Source organism: Triplophysa dalaica, chromosome 4, assembly GCF_015846415.1.
Source record: "Triplophysa dalaica isolate WHDGS20190420 chromosome 4, ASM1584641v1, whole genome shotgun sequence".
NCBI classification, from domain to species: domain Eukaryota; kingdom Metazoa; phylum Chordata; class Actinopteri; order Cypriniformes; family Nemacheilidae; genus Triplophysa; species Triplophysa dalaica.
In genome coordinates, this window is record NC_079545.1 from 19,126,576 (window position 1) to 19,151,171 (window position 24,596).

The window sequence follows — 24,596 nt, forward strand, 5'->3', positions numbered from 1 at the left end:
TGTCGTTATGTGAGTATTACGAAGTATTTTGCATTGTAACTATTTTGTATTATAACAGTTTTTTCTTGGACATTTGTTCTCATTTCAGATGAGTGTCGTCCATCCTTGACAAAACGGGCAAGTTAAAAGATTGAAGATGAATATTACAGTCAATCAGGAAGGACATCTCTCACTAATGTAAGTTATTTCCCCTTTTGTCTTGAACTACTATTTGAGTCAAATCTTCTGGAAAGCCATAGACATGCATTTGAGATAATGTTTAACTAAAACATAACCTTGTTCCTTTGTGAACTGTTTTGTGTACAGAACTCTTGAAAAAGCAGATGCATGTAATACTCCTGTTAGCCACTAGATGTCATATTGTCATTCCAGTTTCTGTGCTGCATCTGACGAACAGATATGGCAATGATATAACATTTTTTGCTTTTTTCATAATTTCAGCTAATATATCCTAAAGATTTAACGCTTTTAAGGGACCGGTTTTATTTATTACTATTATTTACAAAGGAATGAAAGTATGCATCGTTTATGATCACTATAAACCCAATTAATAAAATGGACTGAGACATTTACTGAATATTCAAAACTTAATTAGCGCATCTTTATTGTTATATTGACAAAGATGTTCTTAAATTACGAAGACGCTTATTGACATGGAAAACCAATACTTAATGCCCTTCTAAAAACATTGGTCTGGTAATCAAAATAGTATTCTTTTATGCTAGTAGACTGTGATAGGTTTAGTAAGAGGTCAGGGGTCATTCCCCTGGGATGCTCTCTTTTTTTGGCCACAGATTCCCCATGTGGTTTTTCTGATCCTAGATCCTTAAACAGACAAAGCTGTGTTCCTCAACAGGTGTTACAGTTGACCAGTGGATGAGAAAGATAAATTGCCACCAGAGGCTGAATCTCATTCTGGTCTGTTACCTCTGTGATGTTAATCAGTCTTTGTTGAAGCTCATTAAAAGGGGTGTCATTATAAAGTATGCAATTTCTGATGCCTTGAGAGATGTGACAGGACATTTCCAGTAAGTCAATACAGTTATCCAATAGTGAGTCGAGTAAGACACACCCAGAGACTTCTCCCACCTGGCGAAATTGACAGGGAAACTTTTCATTTATATATTACATTTATGTTATTCAATGCGCCATAACCTTTTTAAACACTTTTACTAGTGCATTTCAAGTATTGTAATTGATGTGAAGGCAGTTCCCAAAGGTAGATTTTAAGATAACTTGTTTTGGAAGCAGCCTTGATGCCCGATGACTCCTGAGATAGGCACAGGCTCCCCGTGACCCGAGGTAGTTCGGATAAGCGGTAGAAAATGGATGGATGGATGGATGTTTTGGAAGCATTGGATGTATATTTTATAGTGAAGGCAAACCCATTACTGAATAAGATCTAAAATGGTGGAGAAATTCCTTACAGTAAGGTTTGAATAAAAATAAGAATGATCTGATATGATATGATGTGAAATCATGTTAGGATCTTTTTGTGATCTTTTCTACACATTAATCACATTCTATATATTAAGTTACTGTTACTCAATTTCCAGTTGACAGCGAGGAAATCAAAGCCCAAGTGAGCTTTATGCACTGTTTTATATGTAAGCTGTGTGCTTCTTGATCAAACTCACCTGGTCCCTTATATAGAATAACACAGCTGGGCCTGAATATCAAGACAAAAGGACTTTATATAACACTGAGGGAAAGTGTTAGGGTGGTGCAGAGGGCTAACATACCCTTCCTGTTTGGTTCTTAACTTGGATCTCAACAATACAAGAGCATCAGGTGACACTGATTGAATGACACAATGACAGTTAGATGTGTTTATGGGTGGCTTGGCCAATCAAAGTAAGACCCCTATCAATTGTTCTCATGGGCAATGGACACCTCTGGGTCACCTGCTTCATTGAGTTCTGTATAGGTGGCCTCCATTTTCAGGCTGGTGAATGTATGTGGGTGTAATTAAATAAGCAAAAAGAACACATAAAAATGAATTAATACACAGATAAAATCTGATGATGTAGTTCTGTCACAGGTAGGCCTTATTTAATTGATTGAAGTGTGTTCCGATTCCAATTACGTAGATTATATGAGAGCAAGTTTAAAATTATAGTATTATTTTTTAGTTGCATAGTTAATATGCTTACACCACAGCTGGAAACAAGAGTCTGATAGCCTTGTAGTGTGTGCAAGCCTAGTATTGTATAGTTGTGTAGTGTGCTCCACTAGTAGGCTTCCTGATATTGAATCAGGAACGATAAAAACATTTTTGTATTTAATACTACATATGCTTTTTTATATGAAGTTTGTGGTTTGACATACAACTTTGCCATAGCACAAGCTTTTTCCCCACTTGAGCTACTTGAGCTTTGTGTTAGTATCAATAATTTGCTGATTTGTTTAGGGGTCAAGGGACTGGGGGAGGCCCGGATAGTGTTACATTCAGGAAAATGTTTCATGCCTTTGTTCTTCTTTGTCACCTTTCATAGGTTCAGGCTTTCTTTCAAAGTGAACAAGTGTTGGTCCATGTTTCTGCACACAACCTCTGTCATTCGTCCACACACACAGACTTGCACATACTGAGAAAGAGTGTTCTCTCACCGTGTACAAGAGCTCTTTTGTTCTATGTGTTTCTCATGGCCTTTGACCTTTGGTATCAGTCGGGTGCCCATTGGGGTCTAAGAAGTGTTCCCTACTGTGTGTCTCTCTCTATCACACTAACAAAGAATTGGCAAAATCCCAAGAACAGATAGCAGATACAATTAAAGAATTATTGACGTTGATCTTCTTTCTCCTGTATTGGACACATGTGAAACAAAAGAAACATTACTCCCGCTGAAAAGAAATGTTGTTGTGGAAACATCCGTTATTTAAATCAAAGTGACATTTTCGTGAGCCGGAACATTGCGCATGGGCTTCGATTTACGAAGCACACAGACTGTCCTCAAGTGAGTTTTTTTCACTGTCCTGGATCCACCTTACCCTGTCTTGTTGCAAACATTATCAGGCCATATGTCTCCAAAGTGACAGGAGAGATGCACAAAATGATTTTTTGCTAGATATTCATTCTTTACCACCCCTTTAATGTTTCATTAACAAATCATTACAAAAAAAACTTGCCAGCCGTATGATGTCTGATATATAAAGTTGGAATTTATTACTTTCAATGTCTGAATGATTTATTATCAAACTGGCCTAAATTTATATAACCTAGATATTGTGTAAGAAATACAATTAATTGGCTGATAAGTGTGGGCCTTTTTACCCAAATTGTCATTCTATACATAAAGCTGCTTTCCTTCTGAAACCTTGTATCTCCATATTTTTATTAGTAGTAACCCTTTATGCTCGTCACTTTAGGTTTTGGAAATATCTTACCAATAAAAAGTATTAAACATTTCTTGACAGCATAGTATTTTATCATTTAAAAAGTACAGTGTTTTTCAATTTCCTGAAAATCAGCGAATTCAGACATCTAAAGTTTTGAAATACAATTTTAAGTAAAGTCTGAAACTACATCTACCGGCACTAGCATTTGGACCATTAGGTACTTTAAAGGCATAATTCAAATTCTGTCATTATTTACTTGTCATTTCAAGCCTGTATGACTCATTTTCTTCTGCAGAACACAAGAAAAGATAATTTGAAAAATGTTGTTTACAGAAAACCGTTGGCTTGCATTGGCTTACATTGGTTTTGTTTCCATACAATAGACGTCAATGGGGACCAACGAGTTTTGGTTTTCAAAATATCTTCTTTTGTGTTTTGCAGAAGATGAAATCACACAGGTTTAAAATGACAACAGGGTAAATAAATTATAAAGATGAATAATTTTTTAAGTGTATTTCTTATATAAAATCTGTCTGTTGTTAATTGTATGTGTGCTGTTATGAAGTTTATCTTTTAAAGCCTTTTGTAATGTACGAATATGCAGCACTAGTCAGTGTTCTGTTGTTTTAATAGTGTGTTATAAATACATAAAACTAAACCAAACTGAATCAAACATGTCGCTGCTGTAGCTTTCCTCTGTGTTCTGCTCAGTGTTCTGCTCATTGCTATGAATCAGCAAAGCCAAAACACAGACAGAATGTTCTGTCTGCTCACTGGATTACTGGAGCTATTTCCAGATAGCACTCTGTAGTTTTCTTTCTGCCACACATACACACACATGCAAGGTTTTTAAGGACGACCTGCCTCTGGGCACAGCTGTGCCTTTCTGAGTTAGACTCACTGAGCCATGGGTCCTATGCGTTAATGTGCGAAAGGAATGATGGTTGCGTATTTCTGTAATGCAGAAGTGGGGTGGCCGTGCATGAGCTTTGGAATGTTTGTATTCATAGACACAAACTGGTGGTCTTGAGATTCAGATTGATGTAAGATTACTATCTAGTGCTGGAATTGACTCTGATGACTTATGCCCACAACAAGCCTGGCCTGTTCAGGCACTGAAAGACCCTACTCAGTGTTTGACTATCAGATCAAAAGCACTGTAAATGGAAGTACTGTGCTCTGAGATGGATGCATCTTGCTGACTGTTTAACTGTAGTACAATCTGTACTTTATCTGGCATCCAATAGATCTAACGTACACATAATAATATACAGTATATGTGCAGTACATAAAGTACGATTTATTTGATGCCAGATAAGATGTCGATGTATAGCGTGTAGATATTATAGATAGATGTAAATTAATATACGCGTGTATGGAAAAATGTGGGTCAGGAAAAAAAGAGGAGATTATGTGCAGACAGATCCGCTCATGGTGTCAGTGCTGTGGGATATATTAGATTGAGGGATTTCTAGGACAGACACCAGAGAACATTCAGATTGCTCTCAAACACACACACTCACAGAGTTCAGAATGTTCTTATTTATTCTGCTCCATGCACAACATTTACTAAGCATTTTATTTCTTCTAGGCATGCTGTAGCTGTACAGTAATTGTAATTCAGCTCATAGAGGAATCGGTTCTGAAAGTAATTGCTATTTGCCAACACTATCAGGAATTATGAGGTCTGAAAGTGAAATCACAATCATTAAATAATTTTTATGTGTGGGATCTCACTGTATTGTTTATTAATCTTTATTGTTTATTAATTATTTACTTGGTACTTGATTTACTTCAAATTAAAAGTCGTCAGAATTAGTTTTAAGTGTATTATTTAAATGTCCTTTTTGTTCTTTTAATAACTTTCCCTTACATTCAATTTCAGTTTTTAATTACATTGATGTATAATTATTTGCTAATCCTCATTACTTTTTTTAAACTGATCAAATTACTTTCCCATTTAACATTAAATTTAACGTGAAAATTCAGATGTATGCTTGTCTAATCCTGTCAGTCACACCACAGGTGTAAATAAACTCCAAATCTTCACAACCTTCATCCCTCGTAAAGACGTTTTTCTCTCATTTTTATTTTTTATATTAACATTTATTTATGGCTCTCTTTTATTCTGTGAAATTTATCTGTAATAAATTTCATGGCACTTCTATTTCTGCTCTTATGGTGTGCTTTGTGTTTAAATGGAACAGATTAGACATGTTTTTCACTTTTGTTTAAGGCATGGTTAATCTCAAAATTAACATTTTTTAATAATGTACTTACTCTCATGTCATTGCATACCTGTATGACTTACTTTCTTCTGCCGAACACAAAAGATATATTGAACGACGTTGGTAACCAAACAACATTGGCCCCTGTTGACTTCCATTGTATGAACACAAAAACACTGAGACATTGCTCAAAATATCTTCTGTTTTAGAAGTCAACTAATTTGGTCAAACAGTCAACTAATTTAGTCAAACAGTTTGGAATGATGACAGAAAATTGTGACAGAATATTCCTTTTTGGCTGAACTATCCCTATAAAAATGTATTTAATATACAAACAAAACATAAGACAAATATTGGAGCCAAGCAGATTTTAACTGGAATTAACAAAACTAATTTAATTTGTATTATTATCTGAGTAAATTGCTAGTAAATTGTCAAAAAGTCATGTCCACCCTCTCTGAAAAATAGGTACATAATCCTCTCAAATAAAGACGTTACATAACTCTACACGCTATGTGGATGCAGACCCTGGACAGTGCAAACAGTCATTTAATTCTTACTCTCTCACACATGCTTAAACACGCACACACACACACATATACATGCTGGAGTTGAAATGGACTTTGGACCGTGCCGGATGGCTTCTGCTCTTCTGCAGGACCGAGTCTCTGAGAGGGGAGGGCAGCAGAGGAGAGGAGGGTGGGGGGTGGTTAGAGTATGTAGAAAAGTGGCAGTGGTCTGTTCACTGAGCGTCTGTGTCTGGAGCAATCACTCTTTCCCTCTCTCTCTCTCTCTCTCTCTCTCCCTTTCTCTCTCTCCCTCTCTCTCTCTCTCTCTCTCTCTCTCACACTCTTATTGTTGTTCGGGGGTGGAGGTTGAAACTGGATTTAACTGACTCTTAAAAGAAGAAAGTAAAGAGATCAGAAGGAGAGTTAAAGGTGTGTTGATGAAGGAGTGAATGTAAAGAACGTATCGCCATATATAAGACTGAAGTTGTCTAATAGTGGGTAAGTAGATGTGTGTGTGCGTGGGTCTTGCTCTATGTCGACGCACAGACGGGTGTGTTTGTGAGGCTAAGTTTGGGTACCAGTATGCATGTTTTTCTCAGTACAGTTTCTCGATTCTTAGCAGTTGGAGAATCTAAAGTTAGCACGCGTTTAAGTTTCCTTTGTTTATTTGAACGTGTGCTAAAACTACATTTGTGTCAACAAATTGCTCATGCTGTAAGCTTTTGGGAGCTTTGTATCAGTTTAGAAAGGCTCTTTGTGCATACATATTAAATTGATCTATTTTAATGACTTGTTTGATTAATGCGTTCTCTTGTTATTGTGACTCTATGAGAGTTATTTGTACATGTTTGTTTGCATGAGAGAGCACGTTAGTGTTCCGCCTCACTGGGTGTACATGACTATCATATGTGTCCATATGCATTTGTATGTGAGTGTGAGCATTCTCATATAGAGTCTAAGCATATGTATGTGTGTTTGCGAAATGCTGTCAGAATGGTTGCTCACTGCTGCGGTAAATGATGGACTCAGCTGCTGTCTTTCTCCCGACTCGACTGTGTCTCCTTTGTTCAGACATCTACTGCATCCAGAAATAGTCTATCTCTCTCCCTTGTGTTTTGAAGGGGCACACACACATGATTTCAGGCGGCATCAAAGTGGTTCCTCACAGCTGTCTGCATGTGCCGCTGGTTTGACTGATAAGACTTTTATAGAAAAGAGATGGAAGGTAAAACCAATCTGTTCTTATCACTCTATATCCACGTAATCACTCAACAATTAGCGTAAGACTCTACAACAGGCTTTTGAATACTTGCGCTGCATAAGTGACATGACAAGTGCACGCATAACTTACAAAAGTTGTTTGGTAACTTTCTGTATGAAGGTTTGTGTGGTGGACCGAATACATACAGCCTGTCCAAAAGGATATCCTGAGGGGAAACGCCTAAAATAGCCCCACTTTTTGAACTTGGTGAACTTAGAACCTTTGTGCTCCATTGAAAGAGAGGAATTAGTCAGACTGATTCATGACAAAATACACAACAGTAAGATAAATGAAAGAGCGGAGGAGGAGAGATTGACTGCGAACGAAAGAGGGAGAGAGAAAGAAGGTTAGAAAAGGGTTTGCTAGGAGGAGAGGCACTTGCATGCCGTGCATTTTTAGTGGATGACCCTTGTGGAAAATAACAACAGGCACATGTGAAGGTCATTCACTCATCACTCTGCCATCACGTTGACCATTCACACACTCACACCTGCACAATCCTCCAACCTGTCCTCTGGCCATATACTGGACTTTCAACACTTGCTTCAGTCAGAAACCTGTAAGTCACTCCTGTCAGCACTTGACGAAACAGCCCGCCCCAAAACTTCATTGCTGTCTTTTCACTTAAGCCGAGAGCGAACAAGAGCACAAGAAAGACTTATGAGCGGAATGACATGAAAGAGGAGACATCTGAGAACGTTTTAGTAACAGAATAGCTTAAGTGTGAGTGTGTGCGTTCAGTTCAGATGGGTTGGTGGGGTGCCTTGTCCTAAAAGAAACCCTGTATAATTAAGTTGGTTTTGGGTTCGACTGACCCCGATTATGTGCATTAAAGGGTGTTAACATTTGTTCATGTGTTTTAAAACAGCTGAAGGGAGCAGAACCGAATGGAAGAGAATTCAGTGGTTTTAAAGGGAGAGTTCACCCAAAAATTTAAATTCTTTCATCATTTATTCACTCTCATGTCACTTCAAACCTGTATGACTTTCTTCTGCATAACACACACAAAAAATATTTTAAAGAATGTTTGAGACAAAACAATTTGGGATGAGGATGAATAAATGATGACAGATTGTAATAGTTAGGTGAACTATCCATTTAAGACACACTGTCTGTTTTCAACACACAAAAGCTTTAACACCATGAGAGTGTGAGACACATATAAAAACCAAGACTGCCATAATTGACAGTCAGGATCTGTCCCATGTACGCGTCCATAACACACAAAACTGTTGTGTCGAATTCCCTCGGATTTCTTCTCTCCTCCCTATCCTCCTCTATTTAATCTGATTAATTGTCATTTCTTGGCTCTGCTGGCTCAGCTGCAACATACAGAGGAGAGAGAGGTCAGGATGACTCCCTTTGTCTGCGTGGAGGGGATGAGGTCATACTCTGTAGGGTCCTCGAGAGGTCAAAGTTCACATCAAGGCCAAGCTCTGCTGTTAGTTGGGTGCTGGTTTGAGTGGGTCATCCGAATTAGCTACAGTGTCAATTGAAGACGGCATCATATTCGATTACAATGTGGCTGTTTGTTCGGTGCTTTAGGACGTGAGTGACACCTGTTCAAAATGAGCTGGTTGAATAAAATTCGCATTACATTTCCTGTGTAGTTATTTGTGAATGGATGGTGCCACAGTGCTGTTGTGCTTGCATGTTCTGTGCCATTTGAGTAAATACGCTCCTCGCTACTTTACCTTTAGCCCAGTTCTGTCTTCCTGCACTATTGCGCAACGTCTGAGGTTTTCACAGTCACCTCAGAATACACAAATAATGGACTCTATAAAGTCGATATATAATTCATTAACAATCATTTATGTTGCATTAATAAAGCAAAGCTATATTGAAAATACACTGCCCTCTGCTGTATTCTAGTATATTTCCAGTTACATACAATATATTTACATACATTTCATTGCACTGTAGGGTTCACTGAAAAGTGAAGTTGAAAAATATTACGTATAACACTTTTGATTATGTTTATATCACATTTAGTAACTGTCTTATATTTCATTGCACTGGTTTTAGTTTAGTACAGTTATTTGAATAATAATATTTTTTAATATCTGTGAAGTGAGTTGAAACTGCTGGGCTAACCACAAGATTTCAAAATCTTTGTTGATAGAGTGAAACTTGACCTCAGCGAATCGCATTGCTCAGCCCGGCAGTAATCCCTCCCACATGTAAACAATGGCATGTTGCCCAGAGCAACTGCCAAAACCGTCATGCTTCAAATAGAATTGACCAAAAGGGCCGTTTCTCACCTCTCGCTCTCTCTCGCTTTCTCCTTTTCCTTTCTCCTTTTTTCTGTAAGCTCAAAGGAGGAGAAAGAAGGAAAGTTGGCATCTGTGGACAAAGCACTTTTGTGCTGCCACGTGCATTCCTGGTTGCTTTATCAAAGAAACCTTAAATAATCTGGAAAAAGATTAGAAAAAGATTTTTTTTTCTGACATACCCAAGATCTGCATTTTTGCCATGTGTAGTTTATGCACCCCCATATGCATCAACATATCCCATGTGTAATAGTGATTTGTGGCCATGCAGAATAGCTCATAATTATATAAATGTTTTAGTGCTACACCACTTGCTGCAGCCTTCATAAAAACACGCATCAGATTGCTCCACAGTTAGCAAGTGCTTTGCACTTCACTTGCTAAATTCAGAAGAACAGCTTCAGCAGAATTTGCAGAACGAAGGTTGGCCGCGTGCACACATAACTTTGACTGTCATTTGCATGGAAATTCAGTTCTCAACTTATATATGCAAGGGAACGTGTGATATTGTTTGAGCTAGATGAGGTCAGTCAGTCAAATATAGTGTGTGGTAACTAGAACGGCAGCAGCACTAGAAGTAGAGAAGACAGAGGGCTGTCTGACTTCTGCTTTTCTATTTACCTCCATGACTGAGCTGAGATGTGTCTTATCGTCTATGTTTCAATGAGGAGAGGAATATAAGCATAGATATGAATACATTTCTTAGAACAGTGATGTTACTCCAGGGGCGATTCTAAGCTGAGTGGATATACAGTGCTTAGCACAGAGACCTCCACATATGTGTTCGAATACAGTGGCGTAGTAAGTTAGGTCCGGGCCCATATGGAGAAACTTCTAACGGACCATTTCCATCTGTCTGTGACCGTGTTGCGCATTACTGGACATTGGTTGTTTACTCAGGTTTGTTTTTTAAATGATAATGCGTGTCAATTGCGCTAAAACAGTAACGGCAGACCCCAAGGGAGCGCAAACTCCCAAGCGCCTGTAAGAAGGAGACATATAGTGTCAGTGCATTTACAGCCCGATCCGAGTTCGATTCCCGTCTCAGGGATCTTTTGCCGGTCCCACTCCCCTGTGTCAAACCAAAGCTTCCCTGTCTTTTCTCCACTAGCCTATCAAATAAAGGCAAAATGCCCCTAAAATGTGACTTAAACAAAAAAAGAAAGAGGGAAAAAGCGTTTTGCTTGTGTTTTTACACGCAACATGTGAATGGCCCTAACATTTCTATGATAAAACGGTTATCAAACATAGAAAATGTAGCTACTTACATCGCGCTGGCTCTTTTACAGTTAAAGAGGACTTTAACCTTGGCTTCTGTCCATAGCGAATCCCGCCTTCTTTTATTTTGTTTGGCCACCTCAATTAGATTGATATTGACGAGCTCATATAAATTAAAATTCATTCCGTTTCGACACAGCAAGGTAAATTATACATAATACAATTATAATAAGTGTTAATGATTTCAAATGACTAAATAGATGACAACTAATTAGGACAATAAAGACCTCTCCACTACCATTAACCTCACCATACACTTTTTTATTAAACACCTTTCAAATATTTTATTCATTTTTTTTATAAATACCAGTATGATTCGTGAATGTAGTTAGGCATAAGGGGGAATCGATCTTGCACTCATGTGTGACGTCTCAAGAAGAATTAAACAGTCTGTTATTTATTTTCTTCTGTGGATTGAGGTAAAATCTGACACCATTAGTCGTGTTGTAGATGGAGAAAGAGTGTGACAGAAGCCTTGGGCTAAGTCTGACCCAGCTGTGTAAAAATACCATCTATTTCTTCATACACTCTCTCTCACACACACAATACACACACACACACACTGTTTATCTCTCTGCGCCTCCAACCAAAGCACTTTCCATCCAGAAATAGATCGAACAAGTATCGTATACGAAATGCCACTTTATAGTGCTTACAAATTTCTCAAAGATTTGACATTTTATTATAAATGAAATGAAATGTACAAGAGAGTGCATGCTTATAATGAATTGTGGTACGGAAAATAAAAACACATCCAACTGCATCCTAAAATATTCCAAAGAATGACAGGAAATGGATTTTCCATGGTCGCCGGGGTCAGGCAGGGCCATGTGTGGACATAAAGACTGGAGGAATAGAAGTTGACCATTTTAAAAGACACTTGTACACACATGCACACAGATAGTTAATGATAGTAAATGATGAGACAAGGATACAAAGTTCCTCTCCTCCTCTTTGTTCTTTATTATAAGTACTGTGTGTGTGTGTGTGTGCTTTTACAAGAATTAAGTGCAAAAACGACCTGGTTTTGTAAAATGTTTAGTTTGCATGTGTGCAATTCGCTTCCCAGTGGCACAACTATTTCTAAGTCTCAGATTCTCAACATTGTCTCAGCTCTTTCACCTAAGGTTCCTCAAATAAGAATAGAAAGAAATTACTTAATTGTTGACATGCATTTAAAGTATAAGCTAGAAAATATAGAAGTGAAATAAATAAATATTTGTTTCTATCAAAAACAATATATTGGAAATAGCATACAAGAGGTTTTGCGTTTTGTTCTATCTTTTTGCATCTGATGTTTTAGGGAGGTGTCACTGAATGCGTTCCAGGCGCTCCTTCGGGTAGTGAATCCAGCCGCTGAGAAAAATAACATTCCAGAATTAATTCACTGATTAATTTCAATAGTCATTCCTAACGCCCAGACACGGTTTATTGGTTTTCACATTTTTGCCTGGAAAACATCTGTGTGTGACATTTTCGTGAAAGTCATTCCCTTTGTCGTGACATGCAGTTTCAGAGGGTTTCTTTACCAGATCTAAAACTGAATCGCTTCATCTTCCTTTTCTATATCTAGCAGAAATGTCTCCCGACACATCGTTAGCCTTTCAGCATGTCTTAGCAAACTATGAGGCAGAGCCTCTGTGTACATTTCACATGACAGAGTGAGGACTGGACTGTGTGAATGAAATCCTGCCAGCGCAATTTGAGAAAGCTATTAAGTGACTGCTGTGTTTATTATACTTTCATGCATAGAAATCCAGAAAAGCATATGGTGACTCGCGGAGCCGTTGCACACACACACACACACACTGTACCTCGACGGCTAAATTATCCTCTGTTTTTTAGACATGGCCATAATAGCTGAGAACTGTAAACTCGGTTTGGTTCAAGAGAAAACTTTTCTTTCTTAACCTTATTTTCCATATCTTCATTCAGTCAGAGAAAATGGTCTGGAAACCTGATCCTTATTATGATATCCATTTCTGTGGAAAGTGAGATGCTCGAATGCCAGGAAGAGTCAAGGAGCTCTGGGTTTTCTTGAACTGGTTAATGATTGAGGTGTCCATTCTCAAGCTGAAAGGGCTTTCAGGAATGTAGCATGACAGACTTTTATGTTAATACAGTTTCAGGAGTGCTGGCAAAAGTTCAAATACTAAAACTTTTCTTCAAGTCGTCGTTTTCATGTTACCATTTTAACCTTTAACATGTTTTGTTTCCTACATTATCTGCATTGAAATGACTTTTGTCGACATGTTTTATTATTTGTTTCACGATCAAGGCAAACACATAAGGGAACATGGACTGATGCGTTTGTGCTAGAGTGATACTTTAAGGGGCTGTGTCCACCGAGGCGCATCTACCTTGCTGAAAACGGTAGGAGTTAGCTCAAAACGCCCGCTGCAGGCACAGCGTTCTGCCCAAAGTTGAACATTTTTCAACTCTAGGTACCCGGTCGAACGCCAGCGCTGATAGAAAAAAAGTCAACTGATGGCTTTTTTTAAAAGCGTGGCGTTACCATTGAAAACAATTTAAAAAACACGCCGGCTGCAGGCGTAAATGGCTCGGTGAACACACGGCTTAAGCGTGTTAGGCTCGGAGGCAGAACATACCATTCCGTTCTTTGAGGGCAAAGGGGAGCGTCTTGGATATCGCACACGACCATTCCATATGTATGCGCCTCTTTCGAAGATATTCGCCATATACAGCATGATCTATCTTTAAATGTATAATAGACATGTGACCTCACCCTAAGAAAGAGCTAAGCGTGTTTAAAAGATACAATAATTAACAGGGGTCCATGTTTTTCATGCATTTGTCTGCTGTTTAGGACAGAAAAGTCAAAGTCTGTATGTGCGTTAGTGTGTAGGAGCTGCCGGTGTCAGATGGTAAAGGCATGTGTGTTTCCTCCCTTAGAGGCCTCTGCTGTATGTGTGTGTGAGAGTACACATGTGAATGAACTCGTTGCACTGCCACAGTTCCTCGGGTCACAGGGTGCAGCATATTGAGAGCAGGACTGTATGTTTACAGGGCTTACGCACATACATTCAGAGACATATATATATACATGCACACGCAGACATTAACGTACACGTTCGCCCTGTGAGACCTCTCGGGGTTGGAAAACTGTTCTTTGAAAAAACCTATTGAAATTATACGTTTCTAACTAGTACACTGTTAACTTTACATTTAGGGAAAACAGAATAGCTTGTCTAAAATAGGACAAAGAAAGATTAAAAAGGCAAAGTTCAGAAAGAGAGTGGGGACCATTTGAGACATTTTGACTGTACTGAAACGATTTGACTGTCAAAGACTCTATTGTCTTTACTTTGCTCTGGGCTCGAGATATCCGCATAGTTCTGCCTCTCCATGGGGCCTTTCCACAGCTGTGTGTGTCCTTTTTACGTAGGATGGGTTACAGTGTAACTGTGTCAGTGTTTTCTCTAGGAACAGTGTTTGTCCTACAGGCCGCTTCAGAGGCCCTTTTGTTTAAATAAGTGGAGAGGCTCATCGTCAAGGCAAAGGCCTTCAACAATACTGTATGCTCGCATGCACTGTGCTGAATGTCCGCATGTGCTTCTATAGTGTGTGACTGTGTGTGAGAATATTGCTATGTGCCTCTGCAAGTTTGTACAATGACTACGCTCCAAGGAAAGAAGTAGTGAAAGGGTGTAGTTCATCTAAAATGAATTACAACAGCAGGGATTCATTCATTTTCAGTTTCTGATCACAAGCCACTTCCATTTTTGATTTTTATGAGGTAAAATAATATGAATAAGCAAAGAAGATAAATGAAGAAAAAAACATCACGTATTTTACACATGGTACAAACATATTTCTCAGCCGATCTGCCTGGTACAGTAGTACAGTAAGTCAGACTAAAGCTTCATTTTCACAAACAAATGATGGTCAATGAACCTGGAGGGCTCTCACTAAATCCTTGGTGTTTCGAGTCTGACATCTTCATGCAATAGTGTTTTTTTTGGGCAATTTTAACAGTCTGAGGTAGTTTAAGGTTAGGGTTAGGGTGTGGGTTAGGGTAAAGGACTTGAAACACCAAGGATTTTGTCAAAACCAACAAGCCACCCCCACGGGTCTGATTGGAAACACCAAGGATTTAGTGAGAGCCAAACCTGGAGACCTTAAGAGATCACTTTGCACAGTTAAGAATTGTTGGAAAATTAGTGAAAAGCTGCGTCGGTAAAACAATACTGCCCTCTTCTGGGAAGGAAGGAGAAAAACTGCAAAAAGGGCCAGCAGCAGATCAAAGACAAGGTAGATGGAATAGAAAGCATTGCACCAGATGCGCTCTTATAATAGCTCCTATTGATAGTGAAACATCGCAAAAGAAAAAGTGAAATAGACACAGGTTGAATTCATTTTAAGGGAATTAAAACACAATATCAAATTCCTTCTCATCTACTACTGTGTTTTATTGGACTTGAGTATTTTGGAGTGCCTTTTTTATTTGTACAATGTGTCGCTATTAAGGTTTGAAGTGGTTTAGGACACAAATAACTTGAAAATACAGCTTATGAATCAGTCACAATACAGAATGAATGATCGAGTAAGATGCAGACATTCATAATTTGGACAGCATCTCACTGTAACACACACACTGTGCATTGGTAGAAATAGAGCTGTCTGGTGCCATGGCAACCAATGCGGATATCCACCCCAATTCCCAACTCCTTCCCCATCAGACAGGGAGAGCGAGAGAACGATAGAATGCTAATTATATTGAAAGCAGATAATTACTTGAAAAAATTAGAAAGTGATTAGAAAAAAATCTAGAAAATCATAGCTCTGGATAAAAGGTTAGGAGTTGTCTACAATGCAAACAAAAAGCGAAACAATTTTAGTTTTTGGATATGTAAAGTTGAATGAAATAAAAAAAATGAAATAAAATATGTACAAATGTGTCAAACAACAAAAATCTCGGCCTTTTACAAGATCAAAAGAACCACGGGGGATTATTAACGTAGTTTGTCCATCAAGGAATGGGTGTGATCCGTCTCAGGGTTTTATCGATTTTTTTCCACTTTAATCATTTGAATCTTTTATTAGTTTCACTTTTGTCTTTTTCCTGATTTTATTTCAATATGATTTCCTTATCCACCTTGGCAATAAAATGTACAACACATGTTGTGCCAGTGACGTCTCTGCCCTGAAACATTAGGACACACACGCAGGAAATGCACCAACATGAGGTAAACATGGCGCCAGGGCATCTGAGGACAACTTCGGTGGGAGGGGGTTGTGGATTACAAATGAGAGAATATTCTACAGGACACAGAAAAGGCAGGAACAAGAGAAAGAGGGATGGGTGAAGAGAGAGCTAAAGGAAGAGAGGAGAGAGAATTGCTTTTGTCTTGTTTTGTTTGTTTTACGTTGCGCCAAAGGCATTGAGTCTGCCATACATGCATTCTCAAGAAACATCATTCCTTGTTTGAATTTGACAATGTTCTTTAACTAAATTATTTTTTGTCCTATTTTTCGTTATAGATGAATCTACATATTCTACATGAATTTGCACATTTCAGACAGAGGTATGCGTGGTGGGACATCTTATGATGTGTATGTTTGTTGTAGTACCGTATTACACCTGCAGATGGCAAACGATTACATTAGCATCATTTCTGAGCTGTCCTTGTAATGCGTGTCTTTAAAACATGACCCAGCAGAACAGTGTGGTGTAAAAGGGAGTGGTCGATGTCACCACCCCTCTATAGTCACAATTTGTGAGTCAGCCGGATATCATCATTGAGGAACTGTGGGCGTGCACGTGTGAGTGTGCTTATCCCATTGCTGTATAGGGGTTTTATTCCAGAAACTACTACTTTCTTCCACACGTGTGGCGTGCCACTTTAATCTCTATGCTTTATCTGCATCTAAATACAATGCTGATAATCCCGGAGGTATAATAGTATGTTTAAAATAGTGTGTACTCTTTATAACCAAGCAGAATACCAGGTCATTAATAAATCTGCCAAAGTATTTGCTTTTAAAACAGCAGTAATCATGTCATGATTTTACACATCTGTGCAGGCAACAAGAGAAAGAAAACATAACTCAGCAGTCTCCTGGCACTCTCTTGGGGCCTGTCTTTGATATGGGAAGCTGTCCATGGATGTGCCCGAGCCTCGAGCAAATAAACCTTAATCTCCAAGGCCAATAGGCCGGTCCGGCTCCATCCAGTCCTATCCAGACAGGCCGCCAGTCTGCCTGGGACTCGCTTCCAAACTCATGCCCACTGCGCCCTCCCCGCTCCGGGTACGGGACTGAGGGGAATGTCCCGCCCCCTCCTTCTCTAGCCGAGCCTGTTTGAGGTAGCCAATAGTGTAACAAATTCGGACAAAGTTAAAGTGGTTCGAGACGAGCTTTTATCCAATCAGATCACACTGCAGCAGAGCAAGCAGGTGGGGTGGGTGGGGGGCTAGGAGAAAGACAATGCGAAAGACAAAGAAAATGGAAGATGAAGGGTTTGACTTGGCATGTAGGGAGACAAGTAAATGATGGAGAACCACAGCAAGATAAACACGGTAGAGAGAAATGTTTTATTTGCCGGACGGAAAGCAGCGAGGATCGACTGTTGCTGCAGTTATTGATCTTTCTAAAGCACTTGTTTGTCCCGCACGCTCACAGAGATGATTACATGTATCTGATTCACACCCAGCCTGTACACACGTATGTAGACCTGCTGTTATTTTAACTGCCTCCATTACTCTTTTCTTTGAAGAGTAACACCAAGATTATAAGTTCTGGACCTCGGGGCAGGCCATGCGTCCATGTGTCTTCCTACCAAGATGCATCAAGATCACTCACCAGTGAGAAATTGGTTAGTGTAGTAACCAATTTCGCTCATTGGTTACTACATATCGCTCATCCTTTTCCAGCCATCAATAGACGGATGACCTGAGCAGTGCGGAGGTGATGGAGGAGCGAGCAGAGAGCAGACCTCCCACACATGCTTAGAGTCTATCTGTCCTCCTGCTTGTCTCCATAGAGGATGAGAGGAGAAAGAGGATTGAGGGAGTTGGTCTGCAGTGCTTCGAGCTCTCAGAGCTCTGCTTCGGCACTACAGGATCTTTACATCTCTCCATCATTTTTTCTTTGCTCCTCCCTTTTTTTCCTGGGAAACATAGAGATTAAAATGCACAACACCAAGTGGGGCAACAGTATCTGAAGAGAACCTGAAAGATCTCCGACACCAAAAGCACACCATAAATACCAATGAGGAGTTTATTTGCAAAGACAGATAACTCCATTCTACTTTTTTTAAATAAAGTTTTTTTATTGTGTTAGCTGTATTTTTTGGTTTTGTTTTTATGTTTGATTGTAATGAATTGGAACGCACGATTAAAAAAACATGATCTGTTATAATACAGAGTTATCTGTTTTTGCAAATGAACTCTTCAAATATACACCGAAATTTTAGATTTTTATCAGTTTACCTTGAAGTTATTTGTAATTGGCTGTTACGACAAGAGATTCAGAAGAAGTTTTTATGTTAGTCAAGTTTACAAAGTTTAGCCATTGAATTTGTTAAGATATTCAAGTGTAGTCTGAGCAAATGAACAGAAACTTCCTTGAGCACACCTGGATATTCTGGATGCATTGTTTGCTGGATGTATCTAGAATTCTGGAAATTGATTTAAACCACATCTGCTTATTAATTGTAATACATCTGTATAATATCATTTGATCATCGCATTTACATTTACCCACAGTAGGTGACTTTTTAAAATGTAAACTTCACATGCACTTTCCGTAGATAACCTTGATCTCGGTATTGATTTGAAAGATCAGTCCTATTAGTAAAAGCCCAGACATCTTATATTAGCATAATTGCAAGATCTATCCATTGCTGACTGTAAATAACACTTTGTGTATTACATTCAGCAAGATTCTTTCTGTGATAGAATAAGCAGCTGTTTTACGTGGGACGTTACATTTTGAACACTTGGCAATTGGCATTGACGCACATGTCTTGGCACAGATAGCGTCATCAACACATGCAAAGTTCTGCTAATTTCTGAGCACTGATCCATACAGTGCCATTCCCATTAAATCAAGTTTGTGTATTATACAAGTTATGTAATGCATACTTAAAGCATGATTTAAGACTATAGATCAAACTCCAAATAAAAATGTCAGGGAAGCCAAGACTAAGAATTGACAGATAAGGCCTATTTTTTTATATATTTTGGTAGTTTTTATGACCATAATGATATACTTTTATATGCCAGGGACCTTCATAGCATGATCAAATAATGCACTATAATTCATAGTAGGGAAGCACACTGTATTTAGGATTTAACTAGAGACATGTGGTGTGTGTGTGTTTGTTTAGCTAGTTCGGCATGGCTACAGACCCTATATCTTTGTTCTTATCAGGACTTTATATATTGCTTTATTATTCTTTTAAGCTATACTGGAAGCCGCTTTGGCACATTGCCACATACTGCTCATACCAACACATCATCCCACTGCATACTGAAGAATGCAGCACAGCCCTACCCACCCCTCTCTATCTGCCTGTCTCCTGTCTCTCTCCTTTACCAACCAAGACAGAATGAGAGAGAGAAATCATGAGAGAGAGACAGAGGACGGGATTCCTATTCAGAGGGCGATGTAAAATACTTGCTTTCATTCAGAGTCATTATGTTTTGATTTTAATTTTATTCATATATTATATCAAATTTTATGTTAATTTTAGTTCCCTTTCAGTGGGTCTCTCGACGTTGCATTAAGAGAAAGATTGGGGTTTGATCTTGAAGAACCTATCATCTCCGAGTGGAATTTAGAAACGACAATGAACTTGGCGAATGGCACGCGCACGTCAGTCTCCGCCCAGTGCATACGTGTATAAAAGGAGATGGCGGCGCCCATTCATTCATCTTTTTGTTCTTTGGAACCTGCGTGACTTGATGTCATGCAACTATTTTCTTCGAGAAAACTACTACACAGCTGTACATAAGACACATGCAGCGGAACTCCCCCTGTGCTTGAGGGGACTTCCCCATGGCGTTTCAGCAGTGAGCCACAGACCATCTAAAAGAGCAAATTTCTCACCGTTGCGGGCATGTCTCGCAGCTGTGTTCTTAGATGTGACAGGCTCATTCCGGAGTCCGACGAAGGTGTGGCGATCATGTCTGACTACGTTCTTTTTGAACGTTGCTGCAACCCCGGATGCTTACAGAGCGAGTCGCCGCTCTGACGAGCAGCCGGGGGTGATTTTGGGGTTCTCCGTCAGCTTCCCCTGGGCGGCAGAACCCAAGACGAGGTTGACGCTGAGATGTCAGCCATGCTTGCTCGGGCAGCCACGATTCTGGTTCCTGGGGCAGAGCGTGGTGAAATTTTTTATCGGAAGAGCATTGGAAGACGAGGCTCCTCCTCTTGAGTCAGCAGGTGATGAAGTCCTGAACCTGAACCAGACAGCCGCTGCGCTTTCTCGTCAGTGGATGCTCCGAGGAGAGTAGTGACTCCTCCCCATGCAGTCCGGCTCCTATGGGGGCTGTTTGGCCAGGTGGACAAACAGGTGGACCTGTTTGCCTCCCGGACTACACCCATTACCCGCTTTGCTACTCCTTGTATGAAGGTTCCCTCGACACGGATGCCATAGCCTACAGCTGGCTGCGGGAAAAGCGGAAGTACGCCTCCCCCCAAGTGAGCCTCCTTGCCCAGGTCCTATGCAAGGTCAGGGAAGAAGGATATAATGTGCAGTTAGTTGCGCCTTACTGGCCCAACCAGACTTGGTTCACAGACCTGATGGCTCTGATGACAATCTCCCCTGGCCGATTCCCCTGAAGGAGGACCTTCTGTCGCAGGGGAAGGGCACGGTGTAGCACCCCAGGACAGACCTGTATAACCTCCATATCTTGCAGCTGGACGGTATTAGGATAATCTGAGCTGCTTGCCGCTGGCAGTCGTTGAGACCGTTCTGCAGGCTAGAGCCTTTAAGTGGTGTTCTTCTTGGGGTGAAGACCCCTGGAGATACCCGTTCGGTAAGTGTTGTCCTTCCTGAGAAAGACTTCAAGAGCAGCCTCCCCCCGTCCCCTCTGAAAGTTTTTTGTAGACTTACCCTCGTGGAGGGTAAGTCTCTGGAGCAACACAACCTGGTCACCAGGCTGCTCAGGGGCAAGAGGAGGATAACTCCACCTTGCTCGCACTTCCTTCCCTCTTGGGACCTTAATGTGGTCTTACAGGACCTTTGAATGTCCTCTTTTGAGCACCGGAGAGATGCCAGTCTTCCTCATTTAACCATAAAAATGCAGCTCTTTGTGACGCTTGCCTCCATCAAGAGGGTAGGGGACCTCCAGGCATTCTCTGTGTTCCACGAGTGCCTAGAGTTGGGCCAGGTGATTCTCAGGTTCCCACCACTCCCTTCTGGGACCAGGTGGTGAGGCTGCAGGTGCTCCCACCTGGGGAGGAAGACCCAACCTCTACCGTGTTGTTTCCAGTGTTGTGTTCAGCTCTTTGTCTGTTTTCGGGGACAGCACTAGGGAGGAGATTGGTGCACTGGAGAGCGGAAGACCTAACTTGGCATACTGGTCCAAGATCCCGCTTGCAGTGAGTGCCCACTCCACTCGGGGTATGGCCTCCGGGGTATGGCCTCTTCTTACGCAGGTGAAAACGGGGACTGGGTGGGTGTATGCCTGCAAAGCCCTTTCTCCCCCCTTGGTGAGTCAGTGTGCAATTAAGCCTCCCTACTTCCCACAAGGCGAAGTATAGGCATTCCATCCATCACCAAGCATTTCCAATAGTGGTAGCAGACCGGGCAGACGGTCTGTTATACAGAGTCCGGTAGTGGTAGAGTCACCCCTGTTCAGGTGGACCCCTATACTTTGACTATAGACCCATACGTAGTGACTCCCCTCCAGGGTCGTCCCGTATGTTGCCTTCCTCACTCTCTGTTCCGCTATCGGTGAACCAGTGATCTCCCTCCTTGTAGGTCAACACATGTTGGTGTATTTAGTGCAATAAACAGCTACTGCGCAACATTGGCACATGGAGTACATTTTTGAATTATTCACAGATAATGTTACTGTAATCAGGTTCAAGGTATATGGAAGAAAGGAGGCGGGGTCGGCTCGGGCTGGAAGACGAGAAACTTTTATTCCGTTCCGTTTAACACAAACGTAGCGCCACTGCGCTTAACAATACTCATTAACTCAGAATGTCAAATATCACACTGCTTTTCCGGCGCTCTGTTTGTGAGATTCCTTTCAGCTCCTTTGGTAGCTCGGTTGTGTCTTCCAGCTAGTCTCTCTCTCTCGATGTCCTCTGAATCCTGCCAGCCTTTAAGCGGTCCCCTCACCAATCACTGTAATGAGACGCAGGTGTTCTTAATCTGCAATGACCTACTTGCTTACCGTCTTTCCCGTGTCTCTCCTCCCCTGTGTAGACGTCACTAAACCACGCCCCCCTTGCCACAGTTACATCTTGCAATATTTATACATCTTGGCAGATGAAATTGTTATGTGACGGTTAAAATTAAAAAAAAATTGCCTTATTATAAATAATAATTTATTGGCATATGTTGATCATGAAGACCACCCTACTAACCTTACCATATACTTTATCATTAAACACCTGTCAAGCTTTTTATGTGATGTGAAAATGTAGACTAGCCGAAGATGGATTCGAACCTGCCATGCCATAGAAAATGACTTGTCATGGTCATGCTTCTTACCCACTACCAGTGTTGGGTGTGACTAATTACTAAGTAATTAGTACCTGTTATTCAATTGCTTTTCCCTTGAAAAAGTAAAGTAAGGGATTACTCTTTTTTTTCTGTAATTTAATTACAGTTACTTCTGATGTAATTAAACTAAATACTGCGTGTAATATATGTGTGTGCAATAGTAGAATTGACACCAAAAACCTGTGCTTTAATGTATTAATCTCACATTTGTAATTTATAATATTACTTTCTGTGGTTATATATTATTTATTTGAATGAATTAAAAGAGCCGTTTCATGTCTATCCTTGAATCACGTATCTAATCGTGTAAAGGTTGATATAGGATATAGAAAGTAATTAGTAATAAGTAGTAATTAATTACTTTTTCAGAGTAACTTGCCCAACACTACACCATTGAAGCTGTTAATGACTGAGTATCGTTTTTTTTTTTTTTATCGTATTTAGAATATACACGCTTCCGACGCCCATGCTAAAATATACAGTAGTCTAAAATATATTGATTATCTTTAATGAACATTAATTTCCACTGTTTTGTCTGAAGGCTATGGTATGGCAATATTGCCGTATGCAAATGCCGCCCCTGGTAGACGTATTGAGATATATACTAAATAATTTACTTTTTAGATTTTTGTCCCAGGTTAAAAGTGTGTAGACAATTGAAAGACATGTGTGGTTTGACGGATCAATAAGATAATTTTGTTTTTAATTTGAGTTATTTTGAGTACTTGTGTGAGTTGGCACATTATTCATTATCCATTGTGAGTATATAATGGGGTCATCTTGGGTGGGTGTTTTTTTAAATACGTGTGTCTGTTGGGGATATGACTCAGTCTAGAATATGAGCAGACATGAGGTATGTGGAGGATATGACTAAGGATGCATACACCGGGTGTTCAGTGTAAATCGGTCTATAATGACAACTGGAGTAATCACATTGTTCAGTAGTTGGAGCCAACAGTGAAAGTGTTCAGTGACTCATACAGAGATACACATACTTTCAAACAATATAATCTTAAAGGCTTTCATTCATTGAACATGAGATAATTCGTGATAAACATGAGATAATTATAGGGGAAAGCTTTGCATGGTTACTTGGTCTTTAAGAACTTGTTTTCCCTTTGAAGTAGTTCCTAGAACCAGTCTAACACATCTGCGGTACACATAGAATCACATTGCATACTATTGTCCTAATTTATTGTAATGTAAATGCTGAAATATTTGTAAAGCTTTTAATTTACATTTTATCATTTAGCAGACTAAACCTAATCTATTTATAATAAAATATAAATAATGCTTATAAACATCAATATCAGATATTATATGAGATCTTACATGTTGCCATTAATCTGACTATTAATCTGACTATGAAAACTGCAACTACATGCGTATATTTAAACCGATACGTGTTTAATGTTCTTAAAATAAAAAGGCACTCATAGCAGTGCATGAAGCCAGTTTCAGTTTTTATATTTTTTCATTATTAACAACCAGGCTCACCAGGTCTACTAAGCCTTTTGGAATTTGTTTCTGAATAGTTTTAAGATACTGTATGGATTTCAATTTTGTGCTCATGCAGTGTGTATCGTGCAGTGAAAGTCAAATCTACTGCACAATTGTTATATAAGCAGCACACATGGGAACACTGCGTAGAGTAGCTGTCAATTGTGATGTAAATCTAAAACTGAAGTAATATAAAATGATCCTGCATCTTTGCAGAAACAGTCACTGAAAACTATTCAGCTTCTGTAGACTGTTTCATTGGACACATGCAGATGGCCTGAAACTACTATTATATTATTTTATTTATGTTCATATTTCATTGTTTAATAATTGTACTATTGAAGGTCTTATGAACTGGACTTGTTTATACTTTTATATTGTTGTATGAGGTATAGTTATGACGTTCGCGTGATTTTTACATTCAAAAACATCAAAATCAAGAAGTAATAGGCTATTTTCTACACTTGTTTGGTCGCATTGAAGACTTTATAACTAAACGCCCACTGCTTT

At 39.6% G+C, this 24,596-nt stretch overlaps 1 long non-coding RNA gene across 1 annotated transcript in view; it reads left to right on the forward strand.

Annotated features, from left to right (window-relative positions):
* Positions 1-6,430: 6,430 nt before the first annotated feature.
* LOC130419246 (uncharacterized) overlaps positions 6,431-24,596 on the forward strand; it is a 74,447-nt gene continuing 56,281 nt past the window's right edge. Inside the window, exon 1 of the long non-coding RNA XR_008906477.1 lies at positions 6,431-6,571. This is a non-coding gene — a long non-coding RNA (uncharacterized LOC130419246). The remainder of the gene's footprint in view (positions 6,572-24,596) is intronic.